Raw genomic sequence first — 20,977 nt, forward strand, 5'->3', positions numbered from 1 at the left:
CCCATGGTTAAAAGAAAGGGAGATCACAAGCACTTTACCACTGGTTAGCAGGGGTAAAGTGTGCAAAGTTCTAAGGCCAACAAAAACACAGGTTTAGCAAAGGAAGGCAATAAATCTGTAGTGACCCTCCGAAAACAGGTGCTATATAAACAAATAAATAGTGTCTGGAGTACGAGTAAATGCAGCCCTGTCTGACCCTTTTGAGCTAGGACAGTGGGACACAGACTCCCTCTGTCACCCATGGCTTTGAGTCGGGCAGTGGAAAGTCCGGTAGCATAAGTCAACGTGGCTCAGGGAGGGCCCCCCATCAGGGGATTGCACTGGGATGATATGTGGGAGGGTAGAAGTTATGCATAAGACATGTCAGCCTATATTGCTGAACTAGGGTAAACGATCACTAGATTGTTATAAGTGTTTGAGATGTTTAGGAAATACTCAGGATACAATTGGGGAAAATAGATTGGAATACATTTGTGGATAATTGTTTCCCCTAAACAAACATATGTCGTGGTTACTGATATGTTGCCCAACACAGCTGACCACCTAGGACTTCAGATATTTGTGCATATTTATAACTCAAGAGAGACAGACCTTTCTCTACAAAAAAAATGTTCAGCTTGTTAGAGGGATCTAGAACAGAGATTGAGCACTGGTGGCCACTGCCAGTTTCACTATTTAGCAGGACAACAATGTTAAAGATATATCCTTGCCCAGGGTCATTCATGCCCTTCAAGGTACATCATGAGAGGTTCCCTACCAACTTATTCACAAACTTAGAGCCAAAGATTCCACTATTGCTATGGGATGATAGTTACTCCTGCATATGCTTCAATAAATTGGTCAAGGGAGTTACAACAGAAGCATAAACCTTCTGGAAATTCAAAAATACTACTGGGCCATGCAGTTGACACTTAACAACTGGGTTTGTGCACCCCAAGACAAGCCTAAAGTCTAAATTGCCAGACATGCCATGGGGCATAGAGGTTAGCCATCAACATTATACAGGTAGAAAATCCTTAAGGCTTTGCCGACTCAAACACAAACAGTAGTGACAATATGGTGGGAAATAACAAGGTTTCTGAGATGGGAGAGGACCCTTAAAATGGCTGAGATCTTTCCTCGTGGACAGATACCAAGAGGTCTGGCTGCCTCCTTTTACTTCCAGTAACAGTAGTGTCCTAGTGGGAGTGTCCCAGGGCTCGGCCCTCAGTCCAGTGGTGTTTGACATCTACACGACTCCTGTGGCCACATTAGTCGAGTCTTTTGGGTCCAAGATAATGTCCTACACCAACGACACCAAGTTACTCTTCTCTTTTAAGACAGATGAGCCAATTGAACAAGATTCCTTCAAACCCTGTCTATCTGTGGTCTTTCAATAGATGCGTTTTAGTCAACTCAATTGCAACACAGATAGTACTGAGATTCTCAGGTTTGGACAAATTTCACCCTGAACCAACAAGCTCATTGACTGTACAAGAATCCTCTGCTTAATGCCCAAGCTGAAAAAGTCCAAAGCTGAAGTAGTGAAGAACTTGGGTGTTAAGACTGACAAACAGTTGACTCTACACATTCAAATTAATACGGTAGTCAGCACATGTTTTGGTATGATGCACACTGCCAAAATGCTCTACAAATCCTCTTCTTGCCCATAAGGATTACTGTTCTCCTAGCTCTGTTTGTGTCCAGATTCGACTATGCCAATGCCAGGACTTTTGCAATACGTGCTGCAAAAACTACAAACTGTCCAGAACACAGCAGCTGTTTTGGCTCTCAAATTACCTAGGTAAGTATCAATATTGTCTCATTTGAAGAACATACACTGGCTTTCTGTTAAGAAAAAGTATGTTTAAAACATTGACCCTTAGGCACAGGGCTCTAAACAGTCTGGTCCAGAAAATCAGCCCTTCAGGATTCAATTTTACTCTCACTTCAGAACTCAGCGCTCATCCTCCGTCCATTATGCCAAAGTTACAAGGTAAAAATAAAGTGAGCAAAAACTGGAGGTAGATTCTTTTTATCTCTTGGGCCCTCAGGCTTGGAATAGCTTGCTTGTTGAACTATGCCAAGTAGATAATGAACAGTCTTTTAAAAAGTACAATAATACCTGGCTTTTCACTCTCTAATGAATATCTGAATTCACTCTTACTCTCACTTTTCAGTTAGCAATGGGACACTCCTGGGAGTAGCCATGTTCTCTAGAAATCTGGACATTCATTCATTCACTGGCTCATACACAAACAGTTGTGACAATATGGTGGGAAAACCACAAGGTTTCTGAGATTGAAGGAAACCTTACAGAAGATGCTGTTTTGTGGACAGTGATTTCCTATCAGAATTGAGTAAACTGGAGGGGCTCAAATGGTAGGAAATGATAGGCATTAGTAAACTGGGGTAATCTAGTTGTTTGAAGAGATATCCTTTAGTGCCCACCATCAGAAGTAGCAGAAGCTGGAGACTGAATACTAGCAATATATGCAGATTAGACATTCACTTACGTGCAACATTAAAGAGGTAATCTCACTTGCTCATTCATTCCACTTACAGGACAAGATTTTAAAGGAGCCCCTATTCAAGAAAGCAGTATCATCGAGGTACAAAAAGGCAATGAACAACTCACTCAATATCATGCAGACACTGAGAACAAGATGTGACTTAGATGTAGGACACCTGGAGGATGACAGGTGAAAAGACGCATTGAAAGCCCAAAGGGAAACTGCAATTCGAATCAGGATACTGAGTTATCCAGCTGCATATTGTGCACAGTGTCTGGATACTCTCACGGATGACTAACTGCACTTTATAAATCCTGCTTGATTGATTGACAGGTCAGAGTACTCCAGGAGACTTCAGAAATGAATGGGAAGGATTGACTCTGACAGCTGTTTTAGTTGTTCCATACTGCTTGGCACCCTCTTACATACTATATGGTCATACCCAAAGGTACAGCACTACTGGGAGGGAATACACAAATGCATAGACTTGACGGTTACAGAGTCATTTGAAGCTGCTAAAAGATGCCTATTATATATTTGGTGGGGGTGATGGTACACTCAAGAACATCAAGGTATGACTGAGCTTGGGTTGGGCAGCTGCAAAATGTAACATACCCAAGCAATGGAGAGATAGGCTCTGTTCAGGTCTAGAAACCTAGAAAGAAGCTATGGATTGGTGTATGTTAACCAAAAAACAAATTCATGAGAGCAGAGGTGGTCTTATTAAATGGACTAAGATTTGGGGACCATGGCAAGCCTTTTGTGGGCCAAGTATATCTATGTAAGTGGATGTGAATCTGTGATAAAGATTGGGTGATGTGGGAGAAGGGTTGTGTCTATAAACATATCAAATTAGTCCAGTGACTACCCTGTCACTCTAATACTGTGAATGGCCTGTTATTTTGTGCCTCTATTGTGAGAAACTGCACTCAATAAAAGGAGGTTATAAAAACTAAAACTTTCAGCCCTAATGTGCTTAATGCAGAAATCGCAAGAGTTCATTCATAAAGCTCAGAAATTAACTTGGTAAGAAAATAGTGATAAATGGAAATACTTGTCTCTAGGGAAGAGAGATAATTCCTGAATGGTCTGTACCTCTTGTAATCTAATGTACTGTGACAGATGTCAGGTGTGAATTTCAAAAGCCTGAAGTGCATTGGAATCGTCCTTCGAATGCACAATGTGCATCTCTCTAAGCTATAGGGTCAAGTAAGTGTCAGTCCCATGTGAGGAGCACTTCTGACTGGGTTGAATGGCTAGAGCTGAGTTATCACATTCCCTAAGCATTTATTTCTGGCAGTTATACTTGATTTCCCAATTATCTTATAAAAGTCTATCACCGAAAATTCAGTGGTTGGGGCACCATCAGTCACATGTCAGTTACACAGCTGAAAGACCAGTGGGACTGTGGGAAAGTCTTTAACATGTCAGCCATGTTTCAGAAGAACAAGTCACTTACCTTTTGGTAACTATATTTCAAGTGGTCTAACTTCAGATTCCTCATCTTTTGCATACTCCCTAAGAGTCAAACTGGATCTAGAAACTTTCAAGCAGTACTCCTGTATGCCATAGGTGGCGTCTTGTGGCTCAGTGCCAAAATCCTTCCACTCCATGAGTGACCTGCAGAGCCACATATAAACTCCAATCATCCCAGGCGATGTCAGTTGCCTTCTAGGCTTTTTTGCATCTTCAGATGCAGGTCTTAACAGCAGATTGGCTTGACCAGTGCGCAGATTTCTAAACTTGGAACATTTTTTATGTGAAAGAGACCAGTTCACTGAAAGAGGAGGTGGAGGGTTTGAGAGGAATCTGCAGTTAGATACTGCATCCATAAGAGATTGTGTTACAAAAGGTAAGTAACTTGTTCTTAAGATGGATGCTTCTACCAACAGAATCCTCACCTATTGAATAAATACCTAAGCAATACAACCCGAATGGTAAGTCTGTGAAGTGATTCAAACCCAAATGTCCAGCAGGACTTTGTTGGTAAAGTGCTGCTCTCCATGGACCTGACTGTCCGGACAGAAGTGCTTTGTGCCCATATGGAGATGATCGTCCATATGCTGTTGTTTGGTACTACTAACATAGAAACTCAAGCCTCTTTTAGGATCCAAGCAATGGAGAGCCTCTTCCACCTTAGAGGGATGTGGCAGAGGGAAGAATGCCAGAAGGGTAGCAGCCTGTCTGACATGGAATGCAGTGGCCAGTTTTGAAAGAAAAAAAGCTCAGGTCCTCAATACCAGTTTGTCCTGAAGGAGTGAAGTGTTGACAGAGAGGGCCTGTAGCTCACTCACATGATGAGCCAATGTTGTGGTGATAAGAAAGTCCTTTGTTAGAGTGAGGAACTTCAAAGGACAGCTATGTGGTCTGATTAAAGGGGATACATGTTAGGAATACGATGACCAAGTTCAAGTCCCACTTGGGCATTACAAAAAATGTATGAGGAAACAGATGCAGTAATCCTTTTAGTCCTATGCTCCATTCTAGGAGGAATGAGTCTTCAAGAGAGCCATCTTGGAAACTCCAGCACACAAATTTGTTGACATTGCACAATAGCAGCAATGGTAAAAAGATCAATATAGGGTTCTTTCTATTTGTGACGATTCCCTGTGCTATTTTGGGATGTAACAGTCAATTGTGATCCACTAGGGTTTGGTGGATGAGTTTATCCGGCCTGATATTTAAAGATCCCGCAAGATAGTGTATAACCAGGAAAAATCCCATGGTGGTGCAATTAATTCAAGAGGCATAGCATCTCTTGTCACAGGGTTGATGACGCCATACCGCCCTGCTTGTTGCTGTACCAAATGCTGTAGTGTTGTCTATGAGCCCCTGTACCAACCTTCCTCTAATGAATGGTAGAAAGGCATTCAGCGCCTATGAATCAACAGATTGATGTGGAGTCCTCTGATCTCCACCTCTACCAGATGACATCCTCAACGAAAAAGTAATACACCCCTCACCGCTGTCAACTCTGAGTGGGGTAAGAAGAGCATCTGCCACTGGCCCAATTGCAAAGCAGCAGCTACCACTTCATATCCTTTGCTGTCACCTCTAAAATGCTGATATAATTGTAAATAAACACCCAGTGCTGTGGCCACTAGGACTTCAGATCACACTGTAGGCCTCACAAATGCCACTATGGTATGCATTGCCAGCAGTATGCTGCAGGAGGTCAGCAATTTAAGAAGTTTCAGAGTCATCCTCACTGAGGTCCAAGACATCGGCTACAAGATCAGGATCCTAGCCAGAATGTTCTGAACTCTCCACTCAGGGAGAAAGACAAGAAACTGTACCATGTCCAGAACTACCTTAATGAATGGGAGTATCTGTAAAGTCAGGTTTAACTTTGGAACATTGATATTGACCTCAAATGATGTTAGGAGGTTCAACATTATCTGGATCTGGTTGGTGACTGTGTGGGACAAGAGCACCTTCAACAGCCAAACTGACAAAATAGGGTAACACTGACCTCAGGCCACGCTATCTTTGAACTGTTCCAGGACTGAATCAGTTTTTTCACTAAAAAGGGCATGTCCTTTGAAGATAACTAGACATGACATTGAAGATAACTGGACATCTCCAGAGACGTCTGTAGACCTCGTCCATATGTGGCATTTGAGTGCCATACAGGTGCTGTATGTCTGGCCGAGGCAGTCGATGGTGTCAAGCCCACAATGAATCATGAATTTTACAGCTTCAGGACCATTATGGAAACTTGAATAAGAGAAACACAAAGATCCTCTCGTATGGCAGGCAAGGCTTCAGCCACAGTATCCCAAAGTAACTGGGAGTAGCTTTGCCAGAGTGTAAGGCAGGCTGTTTTGAAGAAACAGGTCCAGGTCTATATATAATAATACAGAATGTTATAGCGGAATGATATCAAAAGACTTTAGATGACTTATGAATATCTTATTTTGTGTCCTTCTTGACACCATGCCTAGGACCCATTGAGCTATTCAGGAACTCATTGACTAGACAATGAAGGAGTTTCATATGAGCCCCTATAACTGGAGGAGTCTTGTCTTGATGGTCTTTTGGAACTGTAAATGACATGAAAGTAGTCAAAGATTTTGGGAACACTGATTCCACAATGAAGATGTTTGGTAGCTAACTGATCCACTTCTACGGCAAGCAGGCAAGCATAAAACAATTTCAAGAGGGCCTGTCAAAAGGTTCATGTAGTACATGCAGTAAATGTACCCTATACCATAAAAGTCAGTGGGGATAACTGTCAGGACTTACAATTTGGAACCTCTCTTCAATGCTAGCCAGTACAGGCAATCCAAGGCATGTCAAATGTTCAGAAGCAGTCTGGTAACCACATAATTTTAAAGGCCCAGGTATATGTTCTTTCCATAATGTATGCTGAACAATCTAAAAATCATCCACATATCACAAATTACTTTCTCAAGAATGCCATTTGACAGTTAAAGGTTTCACAGAAAGAATAAACAGCAGTGGTGAGAGGGCAGAGCCATGGGTAATTCCCCAAATGCACTGCTCCCAATGAAGAATGAAAAGAAGGTACAGAGCCAGACCAAGATTATTTAGTTTAAAAAGTGAGCAGACAATCCAGAACATTGCTCTGGATGTTATACACAATCACTTGAGGAAGATTATAGCGCTGACAATGTTGAATGCCTCTAATACATCTTAAACAGGTCAACTGCATGGTCAATATCCATTTTCATTCTTAAATTATCAAGACCAATAGCTGAGGTGGCCAAGATGAAAGACTATCTGCATTGGATGCAGCAGTCTGAGTCAACAAATATCTGCAGTTTTAAACTGATTACTCTATCGAATGGTTGGTCTGGGAAACAATGGGCAAAGCTTGAATGATAATTTGTTCGATCGATCAGAGGGCTTCCGATTGGGTTTCTTCAGTTGTGGTGTCCAAGACATAGGCTTAGGAGAATCAGATGTAATGCTGGTTGCCAGCAAGAAATTAATTATGGAAAACAGCAGTCATGCACCCAAGTAGCCCTTGGAGGAGAGAGCACAGTTAAGGAACTTACATGGAGCCTGACGTTTACTTTGGTTGTTAGAAATGGGGTCTCTAGTTGCCAGAGGTATACACCCTTGTCCAAGTAGGGACCACAATCCTAGTCAGGGTAAGTCACACACAATCCACATTGTCCTGTGCCCACCCTCCGGTAGCTTGGCACTGAGCAGTCAGGCTTAACTTAGAAGGCAATGTGTAAAGTATTTGTTCAATAAATCATGCATTAACACAGTGAAGACACCACTAAAATACACCATACAGGTTTAGAAAAATATAAGAAATGTATCTGAGTAAATTAAGGTCAAAACGATCAAGATTTGATAAGCACAAGTCAATTCAATTAAATTCAATTCCGCTTTATTTCTGTAAAATATACCATAAAAGCACAGTACAAAAACATTTAAAAAATAGAAATCAAATATAAAAACAATATCCTTTTAGCGAAACATTAAAATACAATATATATTAAGTATATATACAATTAAGACCCAAGTCCGTAGCTAAACTACTGAACAACAATGCATCACCTGACTAAGTGCTACTCGTCAAAATATCACTTTTGCAATGATAAGAAGAGTCTTAAGTCTTTAAAAATCAACAAATGTTGCTTGTGTGCAGAAAGTACCTGGTATGCGTCATAATTACATGCACAAAGACCTTAGAGGAGGAGATGCGTGGAAAAAGGAAGGTGTGCGTTGGATTTCCTGGCACGCAAACGATGCGCCGATTCTTCCCACGCTGCCAGGGCTTTGCATCAATTTCCAGCATACAGTCTTGGATCCTCACTGCGATGCGGGGTCTTTTGACACCCAAGGATGATGCAGGGAAATCCTGGGCGTGCGAGATGAAGTCACAGGTGCTGCGTCGACCCAGTGTGGCGATGGGTCTAAGTTTCTGTCACACAGCAGGCGCTGCATCGATTCCTCATGCAGGGTGTCTGGCTAAATTGTTCTGGCTCGGCGATGCGTCAATCCGGTATTGCTGTGCATTGAAGTTCCGGCCGCAACGCAGGCGCTGCATTGATCTCCACTCAGGGAGGCGGACTGTGTCGTTCCGGTTCGGTGATGCGGTGATTCTCTCACTGCTGGGCAGGCTGCGTGTTGATTCTGGCAGGCTGTGTGTCGATTTTCACCGCACTAGGAGTTTCCTTGAAGAGGAGAAGTCCTTTTGGTCCTGAGACTTCAGGGAACAGGAAGCAAGCTCAATCCAAGCCCTTGGAGAGCACTTCTCAGCAGAGCCAGAGGTCAGCAAGGCAGTGGGACAACAGCAAGGCAGCAGTTCTTCACAGCAAAGCAATCCAGGTGAGTCCTTTGGGCAGCCAGGCAGCTCCAGCTTTGCAGGTTGCAGGATCTGGTTCAGAGTGTCAGTCCCAGGAAGTGTCTACGTTGGTGGGATCAGGGACCTGGGTTATATACCCAAAAGTGCCTTTGAAGTGGGGGAGACTTCAAAGAATGGTTTTGAAGTGCACAATGTCCCCTTTTAGTAAAGGTCTGTCTGCCAGGGTCCCAGTAGGGGGTATGGCAGTCCATTGTGTGACGGCAGGCCATTAGCCTTTGAAATGTAAGTGTCAGGCCCCTCTTCCCACCCAGCCCAGGAAGCCCCATTCAGTATGCAGATGAGTGCAGGTGTGACTGAGTATCCTGAGTTTGTGGTTGTCTGGGTGAAATGCACAAAGGAGCTGTCAACCAGACCAGCCCAGACGTGGATTGGAGACAGGCTGTGAGGCACCGATGGATTTTAAGAGCAGAGAAATGCTCACTTTCTAAAAGTGGCATTTCTGAAATATTAATATTAAATCCAACCTCAGCAATATGAAGGACTTTGTGCTACCATTCTGGCCATAATAAATATGACCTGTGTACCCCTTTCTGATCAGAGTCTACCACTCAAACAGTATATGAGGGTAGCCCTAATGATAGCCCATGGAAGAAGCAGGCCTCATAGCGGTGGAAAACAAATTTAGGAGTTTTCTGCTACCAGGACATAGAAAACACACAGGTATGTGTCCTGCCTTTTACCTACACAGCACCCTGCCCTACGGGTTACCTAGGGCCTACCTTAGGGGTGGCCTATATGTAGAAAAAGGGGAGTTTAAGGCTTGAAAATTAGTTCTAAATGTCAAGTCGAAGTGGCAGTGAAACTGCACACACAGGCCTTGTGATGGCAGGCCTGAGACATGGGGGTGGCACAACCAGTGCTGTAGGCCCACTAGCAGGATTCAATCTAAAGGCCCTGGGAACATGTAGTGCACTTTACTAGGGGCTTACAAGTAGATCAAATATGCCAATTAGGTATGAACCAATGTTACCATGTTTTAAGGAAGAGAGCATATGCACTTTAGCACTGGTTAGCAGAGGTAAAGTGTGCAGGGTCCTAAAACCAGCAAAAACAGTGTCAGAAAAGTGGAGGGAGGCAGGCAAAAAGTTGGGTGATGACCCTGCAGAGAGGCCATTTCCAAAAGTGGTCAATAGTTTTAAAAATCAGGAAGAGGGTTTAACCCCTTCCCCGCCACGGACGTAATGGTTACGTCCATGGCATCGCCCGTGTGGCGCCATGGACGTAACCATTACGTCCTGAATGCTTCCCTCGGGAGAAGCGCTAGCGCTCCTCCCGAGGGACGCCCCCCCACCCCCCCAGGTCAGGGCTGACCGGGGAATCCCTTCCCCTTCCACCCCCGACCCCCCCCACCCCCCCCCTGTGACGTCAGCGCGCGAGCGCGCGCTGATTTGTCACAGGGGCCTCCCTAGTCGCGCTGGAAGCTCTGCTTCCAGCGCGATTGAAAAAGAAATGCAAAAGCATTTCTTTTTCAATCACTTGGGAGGCCCGGAGGGGCTTCAAAGGGAAGGAAAAGTATTTCCTTCCCTTTGAAGTCCCTCCGAGGGTTTCAAAAGCCGGATTGCTTGCAATCCGGCTTTTGAAACCCCACTAGACACCAGGGATTTTTTTTTTTCTTCATTGAAATTGACAAAAGGGAGCGACCCCTTGGGCAAGGGTCGCTCCCAGGGGGGGCATTTTTTTGAAAAGGCCTTTTCTGCCCCCCCTGGGGGCAGAAACCTCTAGGCACCAGGGACCATTTTTTTTTTTTTTTTTTTTTTTGGTTCATTTTTTTTTATTGAGGTGGGGAGCGACCCCTTAGGCAAGGGTCGCTCCCTTTGGGGGAAAATTATATTTTGGCCATTTCTGCCCCCCTTGGGGGCAGATTGGCCTATTTTGATGAGGCCAATCTGCCCCCAAGGGGGGTAGAAACCACTAGACACCAGGTTTTTTTTTATTTTTATTATTGTTATTGACAAAAGGGAGCGACCCCTTGGGCAAGGGTCGCTCCCAGGGGGGGCATATTTTCGGGAAGGCCTTTTCTGCCCCCCCTGGGGGCAGATCGGCCTACTATTAGGCCGATCTGCCCCCAGGGGGGGCAGAAACCTCTAGGCACCAGGGACCTTTTTTTTTTTTTTTTTTTTCTTTTTTTTTTTTTTTGGTGGGGAGCGACCCCTTAGGCAAGGGTCGCTCCCCTTGGGGGAAAATTATATTTTGGCCATTTCTGCCTCCCTTGGGGGCAGATTGGCCTATTTTGATGAGGCCAATCTGCCCCCAAGGGGGGTAGAAACCACTAGACACCAGGGAGTTTTTTCTTTGCGTGAATTTCACGCAAAGGGAGCGACCCCTTAGGCAAGGGTCGCTCCCTGGGGGGGAGGGCAATTTATTTTAGGCCATTTCTGCCCCCCCTGGGGGCAGATCGGCCTATTATTAGGCCGATCTGCCCCCAGGGGGGGGAAGAAACCTCTAGGCGCCAGGGCAATTTTTTTTTTTGTGTTTTTTTTTTTTGTTCTTTCTTTTTTTTAGAGATGGGGAGCGACCCATCAGGCAAGGGTCGCTCCCCTGGGGGGCAAATTGTATTTAGACCATTTCTGCCCCCCTGGGGGCAGATTGGCCGATTTTAGGTCAATCTGCCCCCAAGGGGGCAGAAACCACTAGGCACCGGGGATTTGTTTTTTGGCGCCAATGTCACGCAGGGGGAGCGACCCCGTAGGCAAGGGTCGCTCCCGGGGGGCGGGGGGTGGGGGTAGGGGGGGCAAATTTATTTTAGGCCATTTCTGCCCCCCCCGGGGGACAGATCGGCCTATTATTAGGCCGAACTGCCCCCGGGGGGGGGCAGAACACTCTAGGCGCCAGGGCAATTGTTTTTTTGTGTGTTTTTTTTTTGTTGTTTCTTTTTTTAGAGATGGGGAGTGACCCATCAGGCAAGGGTCGCTCCCCTGGGGGGGCAAATTGTATTTAGACCATTTCTGCCCCCCTGGGGGCAGATTGGCCAATTTTAGGTCAATCTGCCCCCAAGGGGGCAGAAACCACTAGGCACCGGGGATTTGTTTTTTGGCGCCAATGTCACGCAGGGGGAGCGACCCCGTAGGCAAGGGTCGCTCCCGGGGGGGGGGGGGGTGGGGGTTGGGGGGGCAAATTTATTTTAGGCCATTTCTGCCCCCCCGGGGGACAGATCGGCCTATTATTAGGCCGAACTGCCCCCAGGGGGGGGGGCAGAACACTCTAGGCGCCAGGGCAATTTTTTTTGTGTGTGTTTTTTTGTTGTTGTTTCTTTTTTTAGAGATGGGGAGCGACCCATCAGGCAAGGGTCGCTCCCCTGGGGGGGCAAATTGTATTTAGACCATTTCTGCCCCCCTGGGGGCAGATTGGCCAATTTTAGGTCAATCTGCCCCCAAGGGGGCAGAAACCACTAGGCACCGGGGATTTGTTTTTTGGTGCCAATGTCACGCAGGGGGAGCGACCCCGTAGGCAAGGGTCGCTCCCGGCGGGGGAGGGTGGGGGTTGGGGGGGCAAATTTATTTTAGGGCATTTCTGCCCCCCCCCCTGGGGCCGGCTGAGCTACAGGCCAAACACCACAGGTAGGCACCTTGCAAAAAACACCTCTGTTTTCTGTGAAAAAATATGTTGTGTCCACGTTGTGTTTTGGGCCATTTCCTTTTGTGGGCGCTAGGCCTACCCACAGAAGTGATGTACCATTTTTATCGAGAGACTTAGGGGAACGCTGGGTGGAAGGAAATTTGTGGCTCCTCTCAGATTCCAGAACTTTCTGTCACCGAAATGAGAGGAAAAAGTGTTTTTTGGGCCAAATTTTGATGTTTGCAAAGGATTCTGGGTAACATAACCTGGTCTGAGCCCCGCAAGTCACCCCATCTTGGATTCCCCTGGGTTTCTAGTTTTCAAAAATGCACTGGTTTGCTAGGTTTCCTCAGGTGTCGGCTGAGCTACAGGCCAAAATCCACAGGTAGGCACTGCTTTTTATAAAAAAATTTGATGTGTCCACGTTGTGTTTTGGGCCCTTTCCTTTCGTGGGCGCTAGTCCTACCCACACAAGTGATGTATCATTTTTATCGGGAGACTTGGGGGAACGCTGGGTAGAAGGAAATTTGTGGCTCCTCTCAGATTCCAGAACTTTCTGCCACAGAAATGTGAGTAACATGTGTATTTTTAGCCAAATTTTGAGGTTTGCAAAGGATTCTGGGTAACAGAACCTGGTCCGAGCCCCGCAAGTCACCCCTCCTTGGATTCCCCTAGGTCTCTAGTTTTCAGAAATGCACAGGTTTGGTAGGTTTCCCTAGGTGGTGGCTGAACTAGAGGCCAAAATCTACAGGTAGTCACTTTGCTAAAAACAGCTCTGTTTTCTGTGATATGTCCACGTTGTGTTTTGGGGCATATCCTGTCGCGGGCGCTAGGCCTACCCACACAAGTGAGGTATCATTTTTATCGGGAGACGTGGGGGAACGCTGGGTGGAAGGAAAGTTGTGGCTCCTCTCAGATTCCAGAACTTTCTGCCACAGAAATGTGAGGAACATGTGTTTTTTTAGCCAAATTTTGAGGTTTGCAAAGGATTCTGGGTAACAGAACCTGGTCCGAGCCACACAAGTCACCCCTCCTTGGATTCCCCTAGGTCTCTAGTTTTCAGAAATGCATAGGTTTGGTAGGTTTCCCTAGGTGGCGGCTGAGCTAGAGGCCAAAATCTACAGGTAGTCACTTTGCTAAAAACAGCTCTGTTTTCTGTGATATGTCCACGTTGTGTTTTGGGGCATATCCTGTCGCGGGCGCTAGGCCTACCCACACAAGTGAGGTATCATTTTTATCGGGAGACGTGGGGGAACGCTGGGTGGAAGGAAATTTGTGGCTCCTCTCAGATTCCAGAACTTTCTGCCACAGAAATTTGAGGAACATGTGTTTTTTTAGCCAAATTTTGAGGTTTGCAAAGGATTCTGGGTAACAGAACCTGGTCCGAGCCCCGCAAGTCACCCCTCCTTGGATCCCCCTAGGTCTCTAGTTTTCAGAAATGCATAGGTTTGGTAGGTTTCCCTAGGTGGCGGCTGAGCTAGAGGCCAAAATCTACAGGTAGTCACTTTGCTAAAAACAGCTCTGTTTTCTGTGATATGTCCACGTTGTGTTTTGGGGCATATCCTGTCGCGGGCGCTAGGCCTACCCACACAAGTGAGGTATCATTTTTATCGGGAGACGTGGGGGAACGCTAGGTGGAAGGAAATTTGTGGCTCCTCTCAGATTCCAGAACTTTCTGCCACAGAAATGTGAGTAACATGTGTATTTTTAGCCAAATTTTGAGGTTTGCAAAGGATTCTGGGTAACAGAACCTGGTCCGAGCCCCGCAAGTCACCCCTCCTTGGATTCCCCTAGGTCTCTAGTTTTCAGAAATGCACAGGTTTGGTAGCTTTCCCTAGGTGCCGGCTGAGCTAGAGGCCAAAATCTACAGGTAGGCACTTCGCAAAAAACACCTCTGTTTTTTTCCAAAATTTAGGATGTGTCCACGTTGCGCTTTGGGGCATATCCTGTCGCGGGCGCTAGGCCTACCCACACAAGTGAGGTATCATTTTTATCGGGAGACGTGGGGGAACGCTAGGTGGAAGGAAATTTGTGGCTCCTCTCAGATTCCAGAACTTTCTGCCACAGAAATGTGAGTAACATGTGTATTTTTAGCCAAATTTTGAGGTTTGCAAAGGATTCTGGGTAACAGAACCTGGTCCGAGCCCCGCAAGTCACCCCTCCTTGGATTCCCCTAGGTCTCTAGTTTTCAGAAATGCACAGGTTTGGTAGCTTTCCCTAGGTGCCGGCTGAGCTAGAGGCCAAAATCTACAGGTAGGCACTTCGCAAAAAACACCTCTGTTTTTTTCCAAAATTTAGGATGTGTCCACGTTGCGCTTTGGGGTGTTTCCTGTCGCCGGCGCTAGGCCTACCCACGCAAGTGAGGTATCATTTTTATCGGGAGACTTGGGGGAACGCTGGGTGGAAGGAAATTTGTAGCTTCTCTCAGATTCCAGAACTTTCTGCCACAGAAATGTGAGGGACATGTGTTTTTTTAGCCACATTTTGAGGTTTGCAAAGGATTCTGGGTAACAGAACCTGGTCCGAGCCCCGCAAGTCACCCCTCCTTGGATTCCCCTAGGTCTCTAGTTTTCAGAAATGCACAGGTTTGGTAGGTTTCCCTAGGTGCCGGCTGAGCTAGAGGCCAAAATCTACAGGTAGGCACTTCGCAAAAAACACCTCTGTTTTTTTCCAAAATTTAGGATGTGTCCACGTTGCGCTTTGGGGTGTTTCCTGTCGCCGGCGCTAGGCCTACCCACGCAAGTGAGGTATCATTTTTATCGGAAGACTTGGGGGAACGCTGGGTGGAAGGAAATTTGTAGCTCCTCTCAGATTCCAGAACTTTCTGCCACAGAAATGTGAGGGACATGTGTTTTTTTAGCCAAATTTTGAGGTTTGCAAAGGATTCTGGGTAACAGAACCTGGTCCGAGCCCCGCAAGTCACCCCTCCTTGGATTCCCCTAGGTCTCTAGTTTTCAGAAATGCACAGGTTTGGTAGGTTTCCCTAGGTGGTGGCTGAGCTAGAGGCCAAAATCTACAGGTAGTCACTTTGCTAAAAACAGCTCTGTTTTCTGTGATATGTCCACGTTGTGTTTTGGGGCATATCCTGTCGTGGGCGCTAGGCCTACCCACACAAGTGAGGTATCATTTTTATCGGGAGACGTGGGGGAACGCTGGGTGGAAGGAAATTTGTGGCTCCTCTCAGATTCCAGAACTTTCTGCCACAGAAATGTGAGGAACATGTGTTTTTTTAGCCAAATGTTGAGGTTTGCAAAGGATTCTGGGTAACAGAACCTGGTCCGAGCCACACAAGTCACCCCTCCTTGGATTCCCCTAGGTCTCTAGTTTTCAGAAATGCATAGGTTTGGTAGGTTTCCCTAGGTGGCGGCTGAGCTAGAGGCCAAAATCTACAGGTAGTCACTTTGCTAAAAACAGCTCTGTTTTCTGTGATATGTCCACGTTGTGTTTTGGGGCATATCCTGTCGCGGGCGCTAGGCCTACCCACACAAGTGAGGTATCATTTTTATCGGGAGACGTGGGGGAACGCTGGGTGGAAGGAAATTTGTGGCTCCTCTCAGATTCCAGAACTTTCTGCCACAGAAATTTGAGGAACATGTGTTTTTTTAGCCAAATTTTGAGGTTTGCAAAGGATTCTGGGTAACAGAACCTGGTCCGAGCCCCGCCAGTCACCCCTCTTTGGATCCCCCTAGGTCTCTAGTTTTCAGAAATGCACAGGTTTGGTAGGTTTCCCTAGGTGGCGGCTGAGCTAGAGGCCAAAATCTACAGGTAGTCACTTTGCTAAAAACAGCTCTGTTTTCTGTGATATGTCCACGTTGTGTTTTGGGGCATATCCTGTCGCGGGCGCTAGGCCTACCCACACAAGTGAGGTATCATTTTTATCGGGAGACGTGGGGGAACGCTAGGTGGAAGGAAATTTGTGGCTCCTCTCAGATTCCAGAACTTTCTGCCACAGAAATGTGAGGAACATGTGTTTTTTTAGCCAAATTTTGAGGTTTGCAAAGGATTCTGGGTAACCGAACCTGGTCCGAGCCACACAAGTCACCCCTCCTTGGATTCCCCTAGGTCTCTAGTTTTCAGAAATGCACAGGTTTGGTAGGTTTCCCTAGGTGGCGGCTGAGCTAGAGGCCAAAATCTACAGGTAGTCACTTTGCTAAAAACAGCTCTGTTTTCTGTGAAGTGTCCAGGTTGTGTTTTGGGGCATATCCTGTCGCGGGCGCTAGGACTACCCACACAAGTGAGGTATCATTTTCATCGGGAGACGTGGGGGAATGCTGGGTGGAAGGAAATTTGTCGCTCCTCTCAGATTCCAGAACTTTCTGCCACAGAAATGTGAGGAACATGTGTTTTTTTAGCCAAATTTTGAGGTTTGCAAAGGATTCTGGGTAACAGAACCTGGTCCGAGCCACACAAGTCACCCCTCCTTGGATTCCCCTAGGTCTCTAGTTTTCAGAAATGCACAGGTTTGGTAGGTTTCCCTAGGTGGCGGCTGAGCTAGAGGCCAAAATCTACAGGTAGTCACTTTGCTAAAAACAGCTCTGTTTTCTGTGATGTGTCCACGTTGTGTTTTGGGGCATATCCTGTCGCGGGCGCTAGGCCTACCCAAACAAGTGAGGTATCATTTTTATCGGGAGACTTGGGGGAACATAGAATAGCAAAACAAGTGTTATTGCCCCTTGTCTTTCTCTACATTTATTCCTTCCAAATATAGGGGTGTGTGTAAAAAAGACATCTATTTGAGAAATTCCATGTAATTCACGTGCTACTATGGTCACCCCGGAATTCAGAGATGTGCAAATAACCACTGCTCCTCAACACCTTATCTTGTGCCCTTTTTGGAAATGCAAAGGTTTTCTTGATAGCTATTTTTTACTCCTTATATTTCAGCAAATGAATTACTGTATACCCGGTATAGAATGAAAACGCACTGCAGGGTGCAGCTCATTTATTGGCTCTGGGTTCCTCGGGTTCTTGATGAACCTACAAACCCTATATATCCCCGCAACCAGAGGAGTCCAGCAGACGTAACGGTATATTGCTTTCGATAATCTGACATTGCAGGGAAAAGTTACAGAGTAAAAAGTAGAGAAAAAGTGATGTTTTTTTCACCTCAATTTCAATATTTTTCTTTTTCAGCTGTTATTTTCTGTAGGAAACCCTTGTAGGATCTACACAAATGACCCCTTGCTGAATTCAGAATTTTGTCTACTTTTCAGAAATGTTTAGGTTTCTGGGATCCAGCATTGGTTTCATGACCATTCCTGTCACTGACTGGAAGGAGGCTGAAAGCACAAAAAATTGCACAAATGGGGTATGCCCCAGTAAAATGCCAAAATTGTGTTGAAAAATTGGGATTTCGGATTCAAGTCTGCCTGTTCCTGAAAGCTGGGAAGCTGCGGAGTTTAGCACCGCAAACCCTTTGTTGATGCCATTTTTAGGGGAAAAACCACAAGCCTTCTTCTGCAGCCACTTTTTCCAATTTTTTTGAAAAAAACAAAATTTTCCCTGTATTTTGGCCAATTTCTTGGCCTCTTTCAGGGGAACCCACAAAGTCTGGGTACCTCCAGAATCCCTAGGATGTTGGAAAAAAAGGACGCAAATTTGGCTTGGTTAGCTTATGTGGACAAAAAGTTATGCGGGCCTAAGCGCGAACTGCCCCGAATAGGATAAAAAGGCCTGGCACATGGGGGGGGAAAAGGCCTGGCAGCGAAGTGGTTAAAGGAAGCACAAATCAGAGAGTTCAGTTATTACTATAAAGATCTCCTTTGAGGTAGTTGCTACTTCAGAAACCCTGTAATCATTCATCACAAAACTCACTCATACATCCATTCACTCTCCCATCCACTCTGACATTCTGGCACTCACTCACCCATTCTACCTTCCATGTGCTCATCAGTTCACTTAACCTTTCATTCCATTTCTTTACGGCCCCATTGATTCATCTGTGAACTCACATGCTTTGATCTGCTCTTGTTTATCCATCCATTATTTCATTGCTCACCTATCTTATCTTGGCACTCACTCTAAATGTCTCCAACTGTACACCACTTTACTCATTCTCACATCTTCCCACTTGCCCACTCACACCCACAAGCATGTATACTTATGTAATAATAATAACTTTGTTGTTTAGTTGCTTAAAACCATTAAAGTCAATAATACGTGAACAGTGTTAAAATTCCATGTCAAATGAATTTCAAATCATTTTTACATTTTAACGAAAGACATTATGGCCTATAACCATATGAAGATTTTTTAAATAAAAGTCAAATTACTTTAAACCATTTTATATTTGTTGATATTGATGGTGCAGACAACTTTCCCAGTGACTAATAAAAACAAAGTGCAATATATAAAATAGCAGCAGAACTTTAATCAACAGACTTTAGGTGCAATAACCTAATATCCCACCAGGAACTTACACAGAGTTCATATTTTGCAATTGTTGACAATGCTGGTGCAGACAACTGCTCCAATGACTAATAAAAACAATCGTGGAGTGAAAAATATGAAATAGCAGCAGACTTCTATCAACAGAAGTTAAGAGCCAGCACCTAGGTTGCTCAAATTTGTTAAGACCATGACAACCAAAACAACATTGAAACAGCATAGCCAAAGAATATCAGTGTGTTTTCAGTATACTTATGTAAACTCCTCAACCAATGAAGATACACTTTTAACTTTATGGCAAGACCGGAGGCTCCTATTATGCTTTAGTCTTTTCTTTATTTTCAATAGCAGCCGCAGTCAAGAACAGAACTACTGATCCCATAAGGCCAACCACAACGGCCAATGAGGATCAAAAGGTAGTTCTAAGCAAATGCACCAATCACCAACAACCTGTCGTAATAATACCTATCTTGACTGGGAACAGCCCTCTTTTCTTGCTGCTCGCAGTCAAGATAAGTACATCCATTTCCTATGTCTTCTATACAGTATATTTAGGTTTATAGTTATTATTACGTGTGTTTCTACTTCAAATGTTATCATTTCTGTGTTTGGTGCTTAACATACGTTTATTTCTCCTCAGCCAGCTTGTAGCCGCAATTTCAGAATGTTCAGCGCGAGCGCGTCTTTTTTAGTTAACCGTTCCCTCTTCAGCGCGCGCTGTTATTTCAGCGCCCGTTGAGGAAAAAGCTATTTTCTGCATTCTTCGCGTCTCCCAGGTTTCAGCGTTTCAATCGGAAAGCTTATAATTGGATTATCTCGGCGCCTGCTGAGTTAATCCAGTTTTCTCTTCACGCTTCAGTGAGCGCGTTGCTCCAGGCTTTCGAGTATTTACTTTGAACGCTTGGAGGTTTTTCTTTCACCTCCTGTCAATTTGACAGCTCTATTAATCCCCGGTCGGCTCCCCAGGGATTTCCCCTTTCAGTGAACTCTTGTTGCCTACAGCTCCTGCTGTCAGGCGCCCGGGAAATATTTTTCCAGCCTTTATTTATTGCTTAACAACGGCGGACTCCTATTTCTTTGGAGTTTCGGTTTCAGTTTCGATTTTTTAGTTTCAATTTTAAATTTTTCCTGCCTAGGGTAAAAAATACTAACCCTTTCTTTGGCAGTTATTTTTTACTTGTTTTTCCCTATTACCATGGACAGCTCTAACGTTCCAATGCTGTCTCAGAAGGAGGAGGAAGAGGTCCTCAAGGACAATTTGAATGACTTCATTCAGTCCTCAGTTGAGCAGGCCATGGCTGTTTCATGGCAAAAGTTATCAAAAAATTTGGAAAATTCTGTGGTGTCTTTGGTGTCAAAAACCATGCTGGCCCAATCTGCGGGGGAAGGCAGAAAGTGTCTAAATCCTTCAAAAAATACTAAACCGACGCTAAGGGCAAGTGACAAGAGTTCACACGTGGCAGAGGACGTGGCTCCTCAAAGGCCTCCTTTATAGGAGGGTTTATTGAATAAAACACCTAAAAAGTGCATGGTCAAGGCTAAACATATTTCTCCAATCCGTATCTCAAACATTTTAGACACCGATGAAGAAGTGCAAGACCCTGATTCGGATTCGGATACTTCCGACAGGGACGTGGGAGATGTCTTCTCCCCTCCTCCTCCCAAAAAAGCCAAATGTGGGTCACAAGATTTTGCGGGCTCTTGCACGATTTTAGATGCCGAAGGGGTGCCAATGTTCGATCCTTCCAGCATTCAGCACCCTAACTCGACTGAATGGCTCCCTACGGACCATGTAGCAGAATATGTTACGGCCAGACTGCGTACTCCCCTTGATAAACAGGTGCGGGATAATCTCAGATCCGAATGTCCTCGTCCCGCCCTTTCCTCAAAAATTACTGCCACCCCATCTATTGATGCTTCTCTCATAACCTTTTTTACTAAATATGGCAAGGACCCACGCAAGGGGGTGGATAAAGCATGGTCTTCTTGTCAAGACAAACTGTTAGACGTGGTAGGTCCCCTAACTCGGATTTTCGACTTGGTAGAATCAGCTCGATTGGAACAGGCTTCGGTTGACCCAGCGGAACTTTCCTTGTGGGCCCAACGTGCCATTTGCTTGCTGGGAAACGCCAATTCTTCCATTATGCACGAACGCAGGAAAGGTCTTCTCCTCAAACTTGACCCTAAGCTGGTCAAC

The sequence above is a fragment of the Pleurodeles waltl genome, chromosome 8, assembly GCF_031143425.1.
Source record: "Pleurodeles waltl isolate 20211129_DDA chromosome 8, aPleWal1.hap1.20221129, whole genome shotgun sequence".
Lineage (NCBI taxonomy): Eukaryota > Metazoa > Chordata > Amphibia > Caudata > Salamandridae > Pleurodeles > Pleurodeles waltl.